Source organism: Ictalurus furcatus, chromosome 18, assembly GCF_023375685.1.
Source record: "Ictalurus furcatus strain D&B chromosome 18, Billie_1.0, whole genome shotgun sequence".
Taxonomy (NCBI): domain Eukaryota; kingdom Metazoa; phylum Chordata; class Actinopteri; order Siluriformes; family Ictaluridae; genus Ictalurus; species Ictalurus furcatus.
Window position 1 is genome coordinate 22,129,506 of NC_071272.1, and position 21,038 is coordinate 22,150,543.

The 21,038-nt window shown below is 40.7% G+C and overlaps 1 protein-coding gene across 1 annotated transcript in view; it reads right to left on the reverse strand.

Moving 5' to 3' along the window:
• The window catches only part of si:dkeyp-23e4.3 (rho GTPase-activating protein 7), a 46,942-nt gene that overhangs the window by 18,311 nt on the left and 7,593 nt on the right, over window positions 1–21,038 (reverse strand). The window lies entirely within an intron of this gene.

A 21,038-nucleotide genomic window follows, 5' to 3' on the forward strand; every position in this document is an offset into this window, starting at 1 on the left:
GACATTAAAATAAAAGTATTTCTAAATGTCTTTAAAAAATGGTGCAACCATACTGTACATCGTGATACACATCATGTATCGTGGTATGATATTTTTGTCATATCGCCCACCCCTAGTCCATGGTATATCCGCCAGAGCTAATTTTCCTGTCCTTCTCCTGACCACTTCTACCATCCCCAAAACATCTCTTTTTTTTTCCAGGCAGTTAACTGAGACGTCATTCTGAAGTTAACAACCTATTATTTCTAGATTGACAGATTTCATACGCTATCAGACACCCGCCAGACGCTCAAAGTGCCGAGTTGGCAGTTTGCACTGAAGTTTCCAATCAATCTTCGGTCTATGCAGTGACACGACAGGTCAACGTATGCGACAAATATATAAAATATTTTCCAAGAAAGCCTTTTAAGGGTTCATAAATGGATTGAAAGAACTCCTAGGTACTTTTCTTCACTTCTCTTTGAGCCAAACTGCAGGCTTTTGGTGTAATCAAACCCCCGAGAGAGCCATTAGTGCTAATGGGATATCAAGGACTCGATCCTAATTGAAAGCTGAGAGTCGATAACTATTAGCCGTGATTGGGTTCGTCGATATCGGTGTAGTGTAAGGGTCATATACGGTATGTGTCACGCATGTCGGAGGTACGAAGACCATGTTCACATCCTCCAGCGGAATGGTCCGTGGATGCAGTCGTGGCTTTAATGATAAATCGAGTTCATAAGCGAGATCTGGAGTGCTGTGGGATATTTTGAAGGACGTACGATACATATGTGATCGGATAGTTTGGTCACGCACGCATCGTTATTGACACTTTTCAACAAGAAAGCTTTAGTATTAGTACATCTGCTGTAAATAGAAGCTCATTTTAATCAAATGACCCTCAGATCAATCGTATGTGTTTCTGATTAAATAGGATGAATGAAAGGATGTAATGACGCTTGCACGTTATTTTAAACCAGTGTCTGGCAGAAAGTGTCAGGACATACTCGACAGTGCAGAGCTAACGGAAAACATTACAGGAGCACTGGCTCCATCATGTCCACCAGCTTGACCCACCCTTATTGTGTGTGAAGTCATTTGGCTTGCAGGACGCATTAGCAGGAGGCTAATGCTTCCTTTTTAGCTCGAGTTTTGGCTCAAAGTGCTCCGCCTAGACAGACCTTTTAGCCTTTGTTATGTAGGAACAGAGCGGAAAAACATACGACATGAGACTTTTGAGTTTGCCTGATTTCATATGACCTGATCATTCTTTTTTTTCTTCTTCAATTCAACATACAATATCAACACGCAGGACCAACAAAATCCACAAAAAAGATGTAGAAAATTTGATTTTACGAGTCGGTTTTTCAAGTCACGGACACTAATTAAAACATCCATCCATCCACCCATCCATCTTCTATACCGCTTAATCCTTTTCGGGCGAATGTGCTAACCACTAAGCAACCGTGCGCTCTAATTAAAACATTTGCCCGACAAATTTAAGGCTAGATAGAAAGATGAAGGGGAAATTCTGGGCAAAATGTAGTCATGAGCTCAGGATCTACACAGGGACATTAATGCTACCCCTGCACCAGCTATTTTCTCTTTAACCAGTCCCTGATTAAGATAAAAAAAAACCCGGACGCACTCATCCGTGACGTACCTCGTGTACACCTAATCGTGCATTTTGACATCACGAGAAAAATAATTTCTCGAGAAAACAACATAACTTCAGAGACGGCCGGATATAACTCGAGTGACGCCGCGATCCCGAACTTTTGCATTCGCATTTCCGCCAAAAATCTAGTTGAGGCATGTTAATTTAACAAATAATAATGAGAAAAGAGATCATATTGAACGACTCGTATCAAGTTTCAGGTATGAGATTGGAAATGATTATAGACATTGTGAGGAGAGAACTGTCCTCTCGACGAATATCAGGGATTACGTCGCATGGTTGTAGGTTTTCCTCAAGGACTATTAGGAGATTTTGTCCTGAATGTGGCTTAAATTGACTCTGATGTACGTTTGAAATTAGAGGTGGCTAAAAACTATAAATAAAGGTCAGGTAAATGTTTCTACCTGCTGTTTCTGACGATTAAAAAAAAAAAAAAAAAAACGCCAGTGCAAAAGAAATAGTTTCACTTGCCTGGATGTAATCAAATAAGCATTCATCTTTGAGGTTTTTAGTTTTTAATTTGTTCCTGACAGGAAAATAGAACGACGAATAAATACGTGTATGTATGTATATGTGCAAATAATATGTGAGGAAGGTCTTTGATCATCCAAAATAAGATTGGTTTTGATATAAGATGGTTTCACGTCCTTCCGGCTATTGAATTTAAACAGTTCCTCGTGGATTTGTTGATAAAATTGCTTTTTCGGTAAATCCTGATTTGCAAATAATCTCAGAACGAGACGGGATCTGATACACACAGACAGCGTCGTCTGATTTTCGGCACTCGACATCGTGGTTTGTTTTGACACTTAAGCGTAATCGTGTCTCATTTGCTTGTTTGTTTGGTCCGTTGATTTGTGTTTGAATTTTCATGGACTCTCTCTCTCTCGCTCTCTCTCTCTCGTTCTTTTTTTTCATGGACACGGCATTGCTTCACCGAGTGAACCCGAAGTGTAAAATCACGTCGAGAGTTAAAGCCAGGACGCATGTGGGCATCTGAAACGAATCCGGCTTCACCCACATAATTGCATAAGCAGGACAGGAAGTAAAGCACCCTGTCCTCTTCAGATGAAATCATCTGCCTCCGAGTTAAAAAAATGTGGAGATGAAAATTCCAGAATCCGTGTCAGTAGGTTTAGCGCTCCCTCCTACGTCGAGCTCCGTACGCACAATGAGTTTTGTTCAGAGTTAGTGATTTTTAAAGAAAAATCTTTGTAAGTAATGGACCATATCCCTGATGAAAACATCGATGGATTTTACTCGCAGAGAAAGAAGACGTGTAGCAGGTTCTCTGAGAATCCTGGGAAACCCTACCAGCTAATTTCCTTAGAACACTGCAAGACTGTAGTGTAGTGCACCTTAGAGATCGTTCTGATTGAATAACACGTTTATTTATTTATTTATTTAATCAGGGACAATACACATTAATAATACAAAAGGGATGTCAAATGTGCCAGATTTTAACAAATTGATTCGACAGCATCCACAGTAAAAAAAAAAAAAAAACCCAAAACCCCTGATTTTTCTCGGTTATTTTACTTGACGCTGCTTTAAATAGTAATTAGAAACTTTTCATTTCATTATTTCTCAGAATTTCTTTAGAAACATCCTGTTTCTCTGGAAACTTTGGGGTAAATCAGAGATCAGACTTTCACTTACTTCTAGGACTAGGATTTACTCCTATGCTTTGGATACATAATCCAGTTGTGTGAGTTTCAACTTACAGACTCAAGACCGGACGTTCTCCTTTAGGATCTTCTGGTCGAGAGCAGAATTCATGTTTCCTTCAATTACTGAAAGTTGCCCAGACCCTGAAGCAGCAAAGCATCCCCACACCACCACACTGCCTCCACCATGCTTGACCGAAGGTATGATTTTCCACTTTTTGTGGAATTCTGTGTTTGGTTTACGCCAGACGTAATGACATCCCTGTCTTCCAAACAGTTCCACTTTCGACTCATCAATCCACAGGACATTCTCCAAATTCCCCAAAAGGTTTGAAGATCATCAAGGTGTCTTTTGGCAAAATTCAGACGAGCCTTAATGTTCTTCTGGGTTAGCAGTGGTTTTCACCTCGCCACTCTTCCATGGATGCCATTTTTTCCCCCAGAGTCTTTCTGATAGTCGAGTCATGAACATGATGCCAGACAGGCCTGTAGTTCCTTTGATGTTGTCCTTGGCTCTTTTCTGACTTCCTGGATGAGTAGTTCGGTCTTCTTAGTTGCAGTGAAGGGAAATTGTAATGTGACCACGTACAAAGACATTCGAGACCATTGTGTGCTTCTGACATTGTGGTAACAGTTTGGAGAAGAACCGCATATGGGTGTGATGGTCAGGTGTCCACATACTTTTAGCCATATAGTACATATGAATATAGTAAAAGTTAACTAAATTTGTCTATACATTGACTAAATTCAAGCTTTACATTTTCTCATTCTATTGCCGGATTATTTTGCTTCTTTCTAGAAAGAAATGCTTAAAAGTCTGAGTATTTCTTCAACACACTGTACCTACTGTGTATCTAGAAATTAACACAAATGTCTAGAAATAAGATTAATTATGGGATATTTGGTTTATTTTAATCTTATAATAGGAAATATTAGATCACTTGGACTGTGTTAAGATACTTTCACTTGCTGAGATGTCATTTTTTTTGGGGGGGGGGGTCGGGGGCTAGTGCATAGTTTGCGCCGACATTTCGTGTTGAGTGAATTTGAGTGGTTTCGCTTTGCAGTAGTTCTGGCGCCTGTGCTGTCATCGAATTTAGCGGAAGACAAAGTTGTACATGCCGTGCAAGTGTTGCGAACTGTAAAGACCTCCGCACTTGGCCGTGTGCTTTCCATTGTTTTGTTTGCTTGAGGTTTTCAGCTTGACTGTTTATATTATATAAAAGGCTCGGAGGGCCGTCTGGCCTGACCCTTTCCTACGAGACGAAGCGAAGACGCCAGGTCCGGGCGTCATCGGAGGTTAGTGTCTGACAGCAGGATGACGATCGGTCCGAGGGTGTGCTCCTGATGTATTTGTGGATGGTGTATTTTTGCACGTCGGTGGGTGAAAGTGAACGAGTGCCGAACGAGTTCCCTGCTGCTTGTTTAAGCTATTTCCCTTTGCTGGATGAAAACACACACTCCAAGAACACTCCGCCTTCCTTCCTTTCTTCTTTCCTTCCATCCCGCTGTTGCAACTCCAAACCTCAGCAAAGTGGCTCTGATAACGTTAATAACGTCCCACCTTTTCCTCTCGTGCTTTGCAGAGGGCAGAAGAGAGGGGATATTAAGAGTGGGAGACATATTACACCGAGCACTATCGTTATCAAGATAATCCAGATTGCTTGGGGGGCCTTGCTACCCTTTTGTTACGCCGCTGTGATGTGTAACGGTTCTACAGGTGCTAGCTAATAGCAAGATAGCAGAGTAGAGTAGAGCAGAGCAGAGCAGAGCAGGCTGCTCCAGGCCTGAAGCCAGAGGCCCCAAATGAGATTCGATTAAATGTGAACATGATTAGAAATTGCCGTAAGGTTTATAGATGTTTTGTTGCGGTGTGCACTGCTTCTGGCTTTCACTGAATTTTACAAATCTGGACTTGGATGCATCAGAAAATGGTGTGGAATGTAAATTTGTCATTATTGATTCGTTATGATTCGTTATGACTGCTTTCTTACAGCTGGATTGCACATGATGGAACTCCTTTACAACCGCTGTTTTAATTAAGATTGAAATATTATACCGATTTAAATATTATATAGATTAACGGTCTTAGCTCATGCTTGACAGAACTGCAGGGGAAATAATCCCAGGAAGACCGTATGTGAGGCGGGAATACTCCTGGGATGCGAAGTCGCTCGTAACTTTCAGACTTTTCCAACAACTGTGGTTACAGAATAATTGATAATAGTTACTGAATAATAAAGTTTCATTTACGTCTAGAATTCTCTCTCTCTCTCTCTCTCTCTCTCTCTCTTTCAAGAAAAACATTTTTCCAATTTCCCCCCCAGATTTCCAGTATTTTCCTGTTTGTGAATACAACTTAAGAAACTAGAGATGAAGTAAGGCATCACATTACGTTATCCAATCGTTCCCAGCGATCAAGTCTTTGGAAAGCCGGAGTGTGTAAACATCATGACTGCCAAGCTTCCACAGTGGAGAATGGACTGTTCCTGTTAGGATATCCTCATGCCAACAATGTTTTTTTTTTTTTTTTGTTGTTGTTGATTTTTTTTTTCTTCCTCAAATAGAAAAAAAAAATCTCACCATGTTCCTGTTCTCCCTCCCTTTCTGCCAAGTCTTATTAATCAAACCGTACACAAGACTTCACGTGGACGCTGAGCTCTCCTGCATTTCCTGCATACTGAGCTTCATCGTTCATCTCATCCTCATGGACTGCACCAGATTGGTCTGTTCTTGCTGTGAGACGTTCCCCCACTCTTCCACCGAGGCATTTGAAAGTTCTCGATCACGTCTGAGGGGACACACGGTCACATGTAATTTTCCACTGCGAGGACGATCAGCTGTCCTTCCTGTCTCCCTGTAGCACCGTCTTAGGCGTCTTACATTACAGACATTGCAGTTTATTGCTCTGGACACATCTGCAGTCCTCATGCCTCCCTGCAGCAGGTCTATGGCATGTTCACGCAGGTGAGCAGGAACCCTAGACATCTTTCTTCTGGTGTTTTTCAGAGTCAGTAGAAAGGTCTCTTTAGTGTCCAAATTTATTGAAACTGTGACCTTTTTTTATTTTAATTTGAATTCTAGTTTGTTAATTACAGAAAAGATGACTAGCTGATTCGTTTTTTGGCATCACTGGTCAACTAATAATAGTAATAATAATAATAATAATAATAATAATAATAATAATAATAACAGTCTTGCAACCCATTATACAGACTATAACTTTTTTCGAAATATTGTATGTATATATATATATATATATCTCATCTTCGTGCTCAATCAGCTTTTCTTTTTTTCAACATAACTGTAGGTCTCTAAACTGGAGTCCAACACCTGAGGTGTTTCTGAAGCACTGTTCGAAGCAGGCAATGATCCAGATGTGTCCATTTGAACTATCGGTAGTTTCAGTCCTGCGAGACGTGGTCTTAACTCTCACGAGCTGTCCGCTGAACCCTAGATATTAATAGTCAATGTTGAGAACTTTTCAAACATTTGAGTCCTGCACTCTAAGACTCCAAACAATGGGATTGCATGGAGATTATATCCAAGAACATCCCTGAATAATGATTGGATCCAAATGGCCCTGAGACAATACACTACACATGGACAGGAAATGAGGGACAATGGCTGTGTCAGGAATTGTGTAAGTGTGTGGAATAGAGGAGAGGAATGCTGGGAGTGAAGGATGTCCAAACAGACGAGAAGAAGCTTTAGATAATCCCTTTGAACGGCACCATATTCTGTCTGTACGCTCGTGTAGACTCGATGCAGACTTAGTACTCGCGTACGTACTGTAGGTTTGTGAATAATGTGTTAAATGTGAGAATTGTGGTAAGTGGCGTACTGAAAATCTTAAAAAATGTATTATCATTTTTATTACATGGTTAAAGTTTAATATTATGTATTAACAATAAGGGTGTATTTCTCATAGAGTGCAGTTCATTTCATATATATATATATAAAAAAAAAATAATTCATTTTAATTACTACCATGATATTCAAAATGACATCATGTAGCATCAGTAATAGTTACATAAAACAGTCCATTAACCTCTGCAATGAAAATTTACTTATTATTGCATTGTAATTGTTTCACGCCGCATTAGATACATCTAGATCGAAATATTTTTCTACTTGTGCTCTTACTGAGAGTGTTAGAACCATGCCGTTGTCCCAATAGTATAGAATAAACAAATACAGATTTTTTAAAAAATAATAATAATACAGAATATAAGAAAAGTGAGGAAATGAAATGATAGCCTGCCAAATGTGTGTATGGCTTGCATGAGCGTTATTTGACAAATAAAACGTAATGGTTTGAATCAAGAATAAGCTAGCATTATTAAATAAACATTAATTTACAAACAAACAAACAAACAAACAACAAAAAAAAAGACGCTCATAGCACTGATTATGATAATTCCCTTTCGTGAATTTCTCTAAATTGAGCGGGTTGAGCGGTAAACACATGCAGTGCAATTGTTTTTCTCTGAAAGCCCACTAGAGGGCAGAAAAGACATGCTACGGATTATATAACATGCTATAGGTGATCTCAGTTACATAGATAATGAAATGAAAGGGTTTTTATAGGGTTTATAGGGTTAATACTACCAAGAATTGTTTTACAAATAAAACTTAACGGTTTTAATCAATCAATAATAAGCTAAGATATTTAAATAAACATTTATTTACAAAAAAAAACCAAAACACGCATAACAAATGTGCGTATCGTTGCTTTGATACAGATAATGCAAGTTGTGATTAAAAGATGACACATATAGTATGCTTTGACTTTTTTTTGGGGGGAGGGGGCGGGGGTTGGAGAACTATTTTGTATTAAAAGGTGCTCTGTGGTTCTTAAAAGAGTTCCTCGAAAATATAATCAAGTTGCTCATAAACATCTGAGTTTACATCTCGTTAGTCCCTCCATGCTGGGTATAAGTATTTGGCAAATCCATTCCCATTACTTGAATCTATTATATGAGGCAAGGGTCTGGTATGGCGTGCCTTTGATGTTTGTAGGGGACACATTCATTAGGAGAAAGACTAACTTTAAAGTGATTCACACTGTGGGAATGTTTATAGACATAACACTCGTCAGAAACTGCAGCACTGCCAAAAATGTCTACTTCTATAAACATAATCGACGTAATTGGATTCGGTCCACATCAAGCAGCGTCCGTGATATCAGTGGCTCTCGGGACATCTCGTGTCATTGCTATAATAGGTAGGACTTAATGGTCAGACGATGATTTGTGAAGGAATGTTGGTGACATGCAGGAAGCGGTGGTCGAACTCTGTGATCTTGTGCAGTGATATTGCCTTTTATAGCCGCTCGGCTGCAGAGGAAATCCTCGCCTAATTAACTAAGTCCTGCCCTAAGGCCTTTAAGTTAGCACTTTCCGGTTCGATCCCAAGGAGAAAGCTAGATGATGATGAGGAACAGATGGAATATATAAAAGCAGAGGTCAGAGGATCGAGTCAGTATACACTGAGAAGAGCACTAGGACACTCATGTTTGGATTCTTCTCGCTGCCTGTCCTTGTGTCTGAGCTTCACGCTTCACGCTTGATCCTTCACACAGGACCTCATTTAAATCATTCTCCTTCCTGTATGTAGACACTTCCTAAATGTACACTTGACAGAACCAGAGCAAGACATGGCACTCCTTTATAGCTCTAACTTATAGCCAAGATGACTGAAATTCAAGGAAAGATACTCCTGCACATTATTGTTGGTGATTCATAATCCTGTTTTGAAATGTTAATGGAGAACCATATTTAAGCTGCCAATGTTTTAATATACACTTTTTCCAGATACATTAATTCTTGGCACCGTAGGTTTCCTCGTCCCCCCCCTTCCTTTCTGAATGTACCTGGCTAACGTCCAAGGAACGGGCTTTGCAGAAATGCAGCCGGGTCTAAATTCGGCAGCATTACTTCCCCGCTGCAGATGATGGAAGACGTGTTCCAGATTCTGACACGATATTTAACACATCTTTAAGAGTTGGAGAGACAGGATTATGAATTCTCATTGGATTGCATTGTTTACCAATCTCAAGACTAACTTCGCGCAGATAATTGTATCGTCATAATTGTATCGTAGCTTTTCAGGCTCTGGGTTATTGATCAGAAGGTCGGGGGTTCAAGCCCCAGCATTGCCAAGCTTCCACTGTTGGGCCCTTGAGCAAGGCCCTTAACCCTCTCTGCTCCAGGGGCGCCGTATCATGGCTGACCCTACGCTCTGACCCCAACTTCCTGACATGCTGGGACATACGAAGAAAAGAATTTCACTGTGCTGTAATGTATACATGATCAATAAAGACTCATTATCATTATGGTTACGTTTGACCACAATCCTTCTGATATCTCTGTTGTTTATGTTTATCCACAAAATCCTTTTTCTTATTCAAACTAGGGTACCCGAAGCAAAGATAATTGGAAATGCAGGTAATGGTAACGCAGGAAATCTCTTCAAATACCTGCCAGAATCTACAGGTAGCGTTGTTAATTTATGGCTGGGTTTACCTGACATTATTATTATTATTATTATTATTATTATTATTATTATTATTATTATTATTATTATTTTTGGTATTGGCCCGATACGGATACTGGGTATCTCTGTTTACAACCTGAACCTGAAATGGACTTAACTGAGATGAAATGTTATGGGTTGTGGTACTTATGGAGTTTATTGCTCTATTTTGCCCCCTAGTGGAATAACAAAGACTTTAAAATTCATTTACACTCCATAAAATGATATTAATTTAAAACACAGTTCATTTAATGGGACTGGATTAGAACCTTTATGCGGTCGGTCCCGTCATTTCTGATACACTCGGTCTATCAGAAACAGTGTGACATGATAACCTTAGATGGTGCGTTATCATTACTTCGCCCTGTAACGTCTTGAAAAGACGCTTAGCATCTGAGATACGTAGCCACACGAACGGCGTTGAGAAACTAGGCCCTGCTTTCCTAACCTCTGCGATGTACTATCGTAATGTGTTGCTTGCTCTTTAAGGAACTTTCAGCAGGTTGTGTCCTCACCAGGAAAAGAAAGCCACGGCGCATTTTAAGTTCCTTATTGACTACAAAGTCCTGTTCAGCTCTGACATATTTTGCCGATCTCTTGTAACAGTATGACCCGTTATGAGCATTCCGCTCAGATGAGTGAAGGAAATGCTTCTAATTATTTGCTTCTGATCATATGATCATTTGTATTTCTCATTACTTGTGGTTTGGTATGTTGTGTCACGGTGACTGAACACATCAGAACCTGGCGGCATTAGTCCTCCTTCCTCTTTATCTCCATTCTGCTTTACCCGCTTCCCTTTTTATCTTCCTTCCTTCCTTCTTTTCTTACCTATGCTAGGCCTGTTCAGTCTGTAGATTTGAGATGATGAAGCCGTTCTGAAGTTACGCCTCTAGTGATAAAAATCTGATCTGAGGATCCGTCAAGTCTGGGTTAGACATCAGAGACTTGAAGATCAACACCGGGTTTCTGGCTCCTGACTCGATGTTGCCGGATTTCTAACATGATCCAGATGGAAGATGTTTCTCCATCTCTCAAAACATTTTGTTCCAGAGAATATCAATTATCAAGATTGCCAAGTCAATAAATGTTTTTTAAAAAAACAAACAAAAAAAATAACATACATGATTAAGTTGGAATATTCTTAGCCAGAGTGAAAGAATCTCGTTAAATGTACTCGTCATGATTGATCGTAATTTTCTCATGAGAGACTTTTAGATGTTCTGGTCCTTTATACGTAAGTATAAACACTCATTGAAACGACATTGCTATATGATGCCACGTAATCCATCCATCCATCTTGTATACCGCTTATCCTTCCTTCAGGGTCACGGGGAAACCTGGAGCCTATCCCAGAGAGCATCGGGCACGAGGCGGGGTACACCCTGGACAGGGTGCTAATCCATCGCAGGGCACAATCACATACACACCCACACACCCATTCATACACTACGGACACTTTAGACACGCCAATCAGCCTACCATGCATGTCTTTGGACTGGGGGAGGAAACCGGAGTACCCGGAGGAAACCCCCGCAGCACGGGGAGAACATGCAAACTCCGCATACACAGGACCACGGTATGAATCGAACCCCCGACCCTGGAGGTGTGAGGCGAACGTGCTAATCACTAAGCCACCGATGCCACATAATGTAGATTATTATTATTGTTAATGAACCGACCAGTGCTGCATGGAGCGGTCCGGTGGAAAAGAGCGTTCGTATGCCGACTCGAATGGTGAGCGTTAAGGCATACAGTACAGTATGTGCATGAAATGTGATCTACCTCTAAGCATTAAGCAGGAACAATATCACACATGGAAATATTTTTGCGAAAGGCTCATCCTCGCATTAAAAGCACGCCAGCGACGAAAGTCGCATTGTTGTTGTTGTTGTTGTTGATCGTGTGCTTTTTAATGTGCAGATGAAATCCACAAGACTTTCTCTACGCTTCAGTAAAAGCTGGTTATGAAGGTATTTATCATTTTGTCATATTAAACGCTGCAGCAATACAAACAGCACACCTACTATTTAATATTACAATCGTAGTTAATTATGACTTTAATTAAGATTCGAATGCGTATTTAAGCATGCTCGTGCTGGCACCGCAACTAAACGGCGATCAAAATGTCTGCCGTCATGTAGACGGACAGTTATGTTATTACTCGTGTCGGACGCCTTCCTCGGGTTTCCGTGTGTTTGTAATGTTATGACAGCTGGAAGCTTTTCAGACATCATCATTATTATATCCGGTTTTGTTGTTTGCGCACCGCTGGGTTTGAAAATGCGATCTGAGCTTTGGGAATAAAGGTGATGTAATTGATGGGAAAGATGAGAAGAATTTATTGTAAACGTGTTGTTCTACAGTATTACTGAAAACCACGGCATAAAATATGATCACCGTGAATTGATATTTTAGCCACGACGAGCTTTAATGCAGTGAAATCTCTTGATGGTAGAGATGTAACCGAATACATCCCTTACAACCTGAATGCATTTTTAAAACTGCCTTGCTGAGCTCCAAAATCGTGTTTCTTCACAAACGGCTCTGAAATTCATAAAATAAATCAGATTTTATTTATCGCCGTATGGACCATGTCTTGTGCAGAATACATTTGTATTAAAAAAAAAAAAAATGAACTTGTCCATCCATTGTGCGTGTTTTTCATTATTCTTATTATCATTATTCTTTCATTCTTTCTTCATCTTTAATGGATAAAAATCTCCCTGGAAATTCACACACGCGTTATAAATTCATACGCCGCGGCTCGGCTTCGTAACGGATTCAGACGGAACGTCTCTAAACGTTCTCAAATGTAACGAGCCTCAAAGTCTAAAATAAATCCGATAAAATGGTTATCAGGTGGCGGCTGTTGTCGACGATGGTCGATATTTTCTTTGATTTGAGCAAGACGTCGTCTCCAGAAAGTTCCACAGGACGTCTGTAGACCTTTGAGATGGCTTTCTAAACTTGAGTGATGTAGCTGAGGAAGAGTAGAAGCTCAGGAGATGAATAAAGTTATGTTGTTTGTTGTTATAATTTGCGAATTGAAAAATGACTTCGTTTTCCTCACAGGCCTGCTTTTTCTTTTTCCTACACTCCAAACTTTTTCATTAACTCGCATCAAACGATTGGCCACAATACATTAACGCCTGACACTACAGTTCATTAACTAGCGAGACACTGAGACTAAAGCTAATAAGAGAGGCATTAGCATTAGCCTGTTGGAGCCGTTTGCGGTAAAGCTCGAGTTTTTTCACGATCGACGAGACGGAACGATTCAAAAGCCTCATGCCAGAGCGTTCGATGAGGCCGGCTTTGATGAGAATGTCACACTATCCGTTCCTATCGAATGTCACTATCTGTTCAAGCGCGTGGCTTTACAGAGCTCAGTATGCGTGTAAACAGCAAAATACAGTACGACCCAGTGACTAAAAAAGTGAGTCAGAGGAGCGACTTAGTCATCAGCTGAGTATTTGGTCTTATATCATATTATATCATCTGAGGATCAGAATCATATGAAGAGTGCCGTTTGTTAACAACTTTCATCGGTCCCTCGACAAACACTGACTTTTGACAGAGATGTAATATGTTGCCGAACCCTTAATAAATGTATTTAGCAACTAATGATGTCTGCGTAATCATTTGTGCCGTGACACCGTTATATGAAGTGCACACGGTAGATAGATAACGCACACAATATCTAACCACTAATGCATTAATTATTAATGCAATTGTACAGTAGTGCACTGTGCTCACAGTTTAACTCCATAGAGTTATTATTGCACCTAGTGGACAAAAATGGAACTGCAACAAGATCTAATCAATAGAGGCCCATTGGGGCAGGAATTACTGGAGGAGCAGGAACTGCCAAGGTCTTGTTTTATAGCAAATAATCAGAAGGAAATCTAATACATTTCCACAAACCAAGGAAAAGTGTAAGTGTAAGAGCAGACAGTGTGTCAATGATGTACAGAACCATTTCTATTGTAAGATATATTGTAAGAAAGAAGAAAAAAATATATATATGCATCCCTTTTCCAATACTCGGATGTTTTGGGCTAGTTGCGGGTCTTCTGTGCGGTCCCATTAAGTTTATTTACGCATTTACTTTTCTTATGTTTCTTGTACCTTGTTCTTTTTTCATTGGCTTAGGCTTATTAGGGTGTGGCCCTGGCCAACATGAGAGGAAAAGGGGGAGGGGTTTTGGGAGTTTTTGGAGGGAAAAAAAGAACAGTAGAAAACTAGCCAGCTCTTGGTTATGAGTGCATTAAGTAGCTTAAGGCTAAAACAAACAAGCAAGCAAACAAACAAACAAAAAACTTTTCTTCAGGGAGACTCAACAGCAGATGTATTGTATCTGAGAAGAAGATTTGAGCATTCAGAATGGTGAGTTATGTTTCTCGGTTTCATTTTCTGGCTCGGTGGACAATTTGGGTTTTCTTTTGCATGACGAATTTCTGAAATTCAGGAATATGGTAGGCCTTTTTCTTTTTTTTTCGGTTTGGACTTTGGCTCTGAGAACTGCAAAGGGACTTTGATAGAAATTGGACTTCATGAAAAAGTTGTTTCATGAAGAATTTGAGTTAGGCCAGACTCGGTTTGTCGTCGCCGCCGTCGTCTTTATGTGTCGGATTTATAAACTGGCTTTTGGTTATTAAAGGTTAATCCTTTCTATGGAAGTTTCTGCTGTGTATGAGAAAATATTATTATGCAGATAAACCTCACAATTACGACTTTAATATAATGCATTTGCAACTTTTTAAACCTGCAACTGCAAGGTAATATCTCACAGCTCAGAGTTAGTGTCATGATTTGCAACTACTTTTGTGCTTCCTTTTGTGCTTCCTTTTGTGCTTCCGTTTGTGCTTTCATTACACAATCCCCTACATTTAACCAACACCACAGGTATGCTATACTGTGAAGTCACCAGTAGGGGTTCCTACTGCTGGTTTCCAGAGTAACTCTTATCAGTGGGTGGCGCAACTAGCATTCCACTTTTAACAAACCAGCTTTCTTGCCGCTAAAATGAAACGTTCTGGAGGGAGAGCGTTTGTGTATAAAATTCACAAGTGTGTGTGTGTGTGTGTGTGTATATACATCATATCTTACGAATGTGTGCTCTGCCATTGCGGCCACCTATCTTTGGCGAGCGCCAGACTGTCTGAGTCCACAAAACAATTTGGACTCTCAGGCAGCATGGTGTATCACGAATCATGTATGCGTTCTACTGTCTTCACTCCCGTTGATAGTCACTGCACTCCAAGTCACTCCAAATTTGCATAACTTTTCTCGAGTTTGCCACTGTCGCTCATGTCCCCGGAAGTCGCCAGCCCTCATGGAAAACGATTGCTCTTTGATCGCTGTATGTGTGAACGTACCTCGATACATCCTCTCAGAGCGGACAGATCCTTCTGCACAGCGTACTTCAATTTCCTGTTATTGAGAACCTGCCTCATGTACTGTATCACCAACTCGATTAGACAAAGCTCAGAAACTGGCTCTGAATATCCACAGCAGCGCCATCAAGAATGAAGGATCGGTCGATTGTCATAATGTCTTCAGTACATCCAGTGCCTGTTCATATACGAGCCCGTTAACAATAAATCCTGATAAGATGACAAAAACACTGAAAATCGCAGAAGTGATTTTCGGACAGTTTTTCAGGGATGAAAGCAGAGATGGAGACGTTTCGGAACGTTTAATGCCCACACCAATGACTGTATATTACTTTGTATATCAAGAATGAACAGAAGGAATATTTCATTACTTTTGGATGAAGGGAAGAACATGGTGAGGGGTTTAATAAATAATTTGATTTTTAAAAAAAAAACAAACAAAAAAGAACTATATCCACAAGGAATTAAACATCTAAACTAACATACCAGAACCGGTTGGGGTGGGGGGGACGGGACTTCAAAGGTTTTTTCCCGCTCCTTTTATTAGGACAGATTTTTATAATATTGATACTTTATTATATTTATTGTATTTACAATGTAAGTAATTTTTGCCTGAAAGAGTTTTACTGTGAAGTGCTTTAGCTTTTTAAAAAAAAGAAAAAAAAAAAAAGAATTAAAGCTTAGTAGCTTTCAAAGAAAACAATATCGGTATCGGCTGATCCTCGAGGTTTGGGTATCGCAAAAGAAAAAGTGGTATCGTGCCATGTCGATTCTAAACAATAAATATCAATTATAATAAAGTATATATTAAAAAGTAAGTTAGCTAACTTTTTTTTATCGCCATTTCCATTACATCAATAAGCAGAAGCAAGAAAGCGGACCATGTGACTAAATCCGATTCATTTGTATTCATTCCTTCCTGGTGTTTTGGGTCCGTTTCCCCTCTTCTGCTTTTTTCTTTTCGTGTTTTTTTTTTTTTCCACCGGAGATGTATAAGAACGCTTCTATGATCTTCTGACGTTAGTTACCGAACTTAGCTACATAAATCGCATTTGTTTCTATTCTTTACACACCACACGGTGGTGCCCTGTGTCTGCTGATACATACACTTAACCTTTTCACTAAACGATAGTAAAGTGTGTGCCCCCCCCCCCTTCCCGCCCCCACCCCCCTTTTGGTGGTCCAGAGGCGCTAAGCGATCGCTATTACAACTAGCAAGAAGTGAAACCTTGTTTATCAGATCTATATCACAGAACGGATATGCTTTCCAACAGGAAATGAAGTGCGTTCAGAGAGGGTAAACAAATGGCACAGTAACCCTCATGGTTGCTTCATTTCCTGATTAAATGCTTCCCACATTGTCTTATTTCAATGGCGTAATTGATAGGCCGGTCAAGCTGTTTTTGGAGATCAGAAGAGCAATGTAGAAGTTTAAACATTACCCCATCTTAAACTTTGTAGAGAGAGTCAATAGGCAGGTCAAGTGTGTCAGGAAAAGCCAACGCCAGACAGAAATTTGGAAGCATTACAAGGCATAGTCCTTTAACTTGATTAATAGCAGCTTCGTTGATTTAGTTTTTTTTGTTGTTGTTGTTTGTTTTATTATTACTCGGTATTGCTCTCTGGTGCCAGAGAGGAACATTTGCTGAGGTAAAACAATCCATCCAGCATATTTTTTTTTTTTTTTTGGATTTATGTTTACGTTCAAAGAAGCATGTTCGTGGAGAGAAAGACAATAAGCTTCCATAGCATTTTTATTCAGAATGCAGCCACGATCATGTTTTATGCCCGGTGCGCAAAAAAAAAAAAAAAAGAAAAAGAAAGAAAAGGAAAAAGGGGAATCAATTTGTTCCTTTCGGTCTGCCGTGCCAGGTTGAAAGAAAAGAAGGCTTACGGAATTGGGATGAGGCAAATAAAGGGGAAAAAGTCTTGAATAGGTGAATAAGTTATTAAAACATTATTGGGCCTCTCATCTCTTATTCAGGCCTGCAGTCATGGTTTGGCAGGAGAGAGCGCTGCCACTGCCGCATGATAGATTCGAGGACTAAACAGAGCCGACTGAAGTTTCAAGGTGAGGAGGCTTTTTAGGAGCTGGAAGATGGGACCGGCTAACTCCATTGTGATCATGGCTTCCATTAAAGCTAACACAGCTGCGTAGAAGCCTCATCTGTCATTGTGATACGGAACAAGGGCCCTTTGCAGGTAGACATGCTCTTTCTACGGCACGGGATGACGCCAAATAAACCATCGCGTGTTTACTACGATGAATCAAGTCCTTCTTCTGCGCTTCTTCGTTCATGGATCCAATCTGTCCTAGCACCGTCATTCATTCTTCTCAGCACCATTCATTTTTTTTCTCCTATGCAAATGGAATGCCGACAATACGAGTCCTTCCGACTGACTTTCTATTTTTTTTTTTTTTGTATTTTTTTAGATGCTCTAAGTATCTAGCGCCAGTCCGCACTTCATCAGGTTTCACGCTGAGAAACTCGCATTAGCAGTCTAAAGAAGCATGGCCTCCATCAGAGCCCCAAGACAACAGCTGAAAAATGCTAGCCCCGGGCACCTTCACCAGGTCACTCCTGTTTGTAAACGCAAGACTTTCCAGCTGTGCTGGCCACGGAGGAGTCCGGCTACCAGCGTTCCATGGCTTTAAAGTTAATGTACTTCATTATGTCCCGCCAGGATGCGTTCTTTTGAGCGTCTAAAGAGAGACGGAAAGCTACCGAGAGGCCAAAAGTTGCAGGCTGTTGGTTTCATTGCAGGACCGAAACAGACCTCTTTATAAATGAGACACACACAGAGAGAGATGGGGAGAACCATTTGAATTACAAAAACTCCTCTGGCCTCTTTATGAAACTGAAGGAGTAGTTGGTGTGCAATTTCATGGCTACTTCTGATGTCAGGCAAATAAAAAGTTGATTAACCTAGAGACTATTATATTAGATTATATTTCTCAGCTGTTGGCAAAGGTTTGAACTGTTTTAATCATCACCTTCGAACATTTTTATTAAAATAAAAACGTCAAATATCAATTCATCAATATCAGTATCGGGGTGTCGAACAACTGAACAGCATGTTAGATAACAGGCCACGTTAGATTCATGCCGCGTTCGACAAAAGGTCGTAACTCGTACCTCCGACTAGGAAAACCCAAAGGAAATTCCCCCTCAATTTGCAAGTCCTACTCGGGAGCTCGTCTCCTCAACATCGAGTTCAGCAAGTGACCTCAAATCGACATGGCTGCTCACCGAATCAACAGTAAACACAGCAGGGCTTCTTTACTTTTAAATGAGTTAAACTGTATAGACACAAGTATTGGCTTTAGATTAATGGACGTACAGACGTATCGCGGCCCCTCCAGGATTTTGCGCTCGCAGAAATCAACGCAAAATCGAGGAAACGCAGATTACCGCAGATGTTCCGCAGATTTTGGCCCCAAAACCCTCTTCGGTTCACGTGCGTCGAACATGAGTACAGCTAAAAGGTCTCGTTTACCAACAAACATCACTGTGAAAGAACGTTTCGTGCAGTCGTGAGTTCGCCAGTTCAAGTAGTTTTCCGCAAAATAAAAAAAGCACAAAAATCGCGATGAGTTGCATCGCCAACTCATTCCAACTCGGGCCAAAAAAAACAGTTTAGTGGGTGATGACACATCGAGAACTCCTCTTTTAATGTGTTCTTTTATCAGTATTTATCTGTTGAAATCTCTTCTGAATGCACAGATTGAACTTGGGTCACAGTGGTTTGCATAAGTATTCACCCCCTTAACTTTTTGTAGTGTTACAACCCGGAAATGAAATGGATTTCATTGGGATTATATCTCAAGAATCTACACAAAATAGCCCATAATATCGAAGTGGAGGAAGAACTCGTATATCTGGGTATACAATAGCACAAGTACCAAAACATTTTGACAATATTTTCAAAATCAAGTCCAGTCCCCAAGACGATTTGGAGCTTTAAATTATTATTAAGTTAAACTCCTATGGTGGGCCGTGTTAGAAGCTTTTATTGTGCCGTTTGACATGTTTGACACCCCTGGTCTAAAGAGTGCTTGCTATTGATCAATCTTGCTAAGATGTATGCAAATACAACGACACACACTTAGAAAATACCCCACGTAGAAATCTGAACCTTTCAGGGTACAAATGTTCATCTTCGGGTTTAAGCTTTATTTATAGGACCTTGAGGATGTTCTGTAGCGTGCACGTTTGGCTCGCACCTCCGGGGTTGGGGGTTCGAATCCCGCCTCTGCACTGTGTGCATGTTCTCGTGCTATGGGGGTTTCCTCCGGTTTCCTCTTCCTGTCCAAAGACATGTGTTGTAGGTTGATTTGGCATTTTCCAAACGTTCCATAGTGTGGGAATTTGTGTATGTGTGTGCAGTTGTGCCCTGCGATGGGTCGGCGCCCCGTCCAGGCTGTCCCCCGCTCTGTGCCCCGAGTCCCCTGGGATAGGCTCCAGGCTCCCCCATGACCCTGTGTAGGATAAGCGGTATGCAAAATGGATGGATGGATGGAAGGATGTAGTGTACATTTAAAGCCCATTTAAGCTACATACACTAATTGGACCTAAAGGAACACGGTTGTGCTGAGGATGTTCTCAGTTCTAGGTAAACCTCTTCACTGCACACCTGATCTCGAAACCTGATTTCATAAAATAATAAAAGTCCCACAGTTTCGAGGAGAGGAAATGAAAAAATATTGTGAACCAAAAATACTTTTGGAGTTTTCGGGGTCTTGATACAGATGCATCTATCTAACCACGATATCATCAGCTACCTTGCATCTTTCCACCGAGATGTCTTCATGTTTACACAGGCACTCCATTCATCCTGCCCAAACTACAAATTGGATCAGATATGTAAGGTGACCGTTTCCTCCCTGTTTACCCACAGCTTACCCTCTCTCTCTTACTCTCTCTCTCTTACTCTCTCTCTTTCCCCTCTGGAAAGATTTACACCCCTTCAGGCTTTTCTCCACCATATTACATTCCAGTCAGCTGTTTTATTTTCCCGCCAACCCTCCTGACCTGCTTACCCAGCACTATCGGGCCGAAACGGGAACTCTTTCTGGGCTGTCCAGAATCCATCACTACGCCGGCCCCAAGCCTTTTTTTTTATCGTAGAAGTGGAGATGCATGCATTCCATAAAGGAGACAGAGAAAGAGAGATTGAGAAAGATGAGAGGGAGCAAGACTACTGCGAGATGGAGAAGTTGGAGAATCAATGGAGGAAGCGGGAGGGATGCAATAAGCACGAGAGCGATAGGGCAAGGGAGGAGAGACAGAGATGGAGGGAGGTATGATGGTGCAGATAAGGCAGCGGAGAAGAGAGACGGAGGTAATAAATTTGAGGGAAGTAAAGGGAGTTGCACGGCAAGTGTGGAAATCCAGAAACGTCAAGAAAAATAAAGTGCGTTATGAACAAAAGCGCAGGATTTTAATGACGTTTCAATTTCAGCAGCGTTTAGGTGAGAAGCTGTAAACGATGCAGCCGTACAATGTTAATTAAATACATTTATACGCACAAAATGTGAACTCTGTGGGCTGGCAGAACCATTGTTCTCGTTCCTCAGAACTTCATAAAGGACAAACAGAACCAGGAGTGGAAACTTCGTCAGTAAATGTACTTCGTTGCTATATTTGAGTATTATTTGGATGTGTTTATACTTTACTTGACGCTGAATGCTTGTCCTCGTCATCTTTCATCCAGCCAATGACTGTACGCTATACATCAATCAAGAATCGTGACGGTTCATCATCTGCGCCGCTCTTC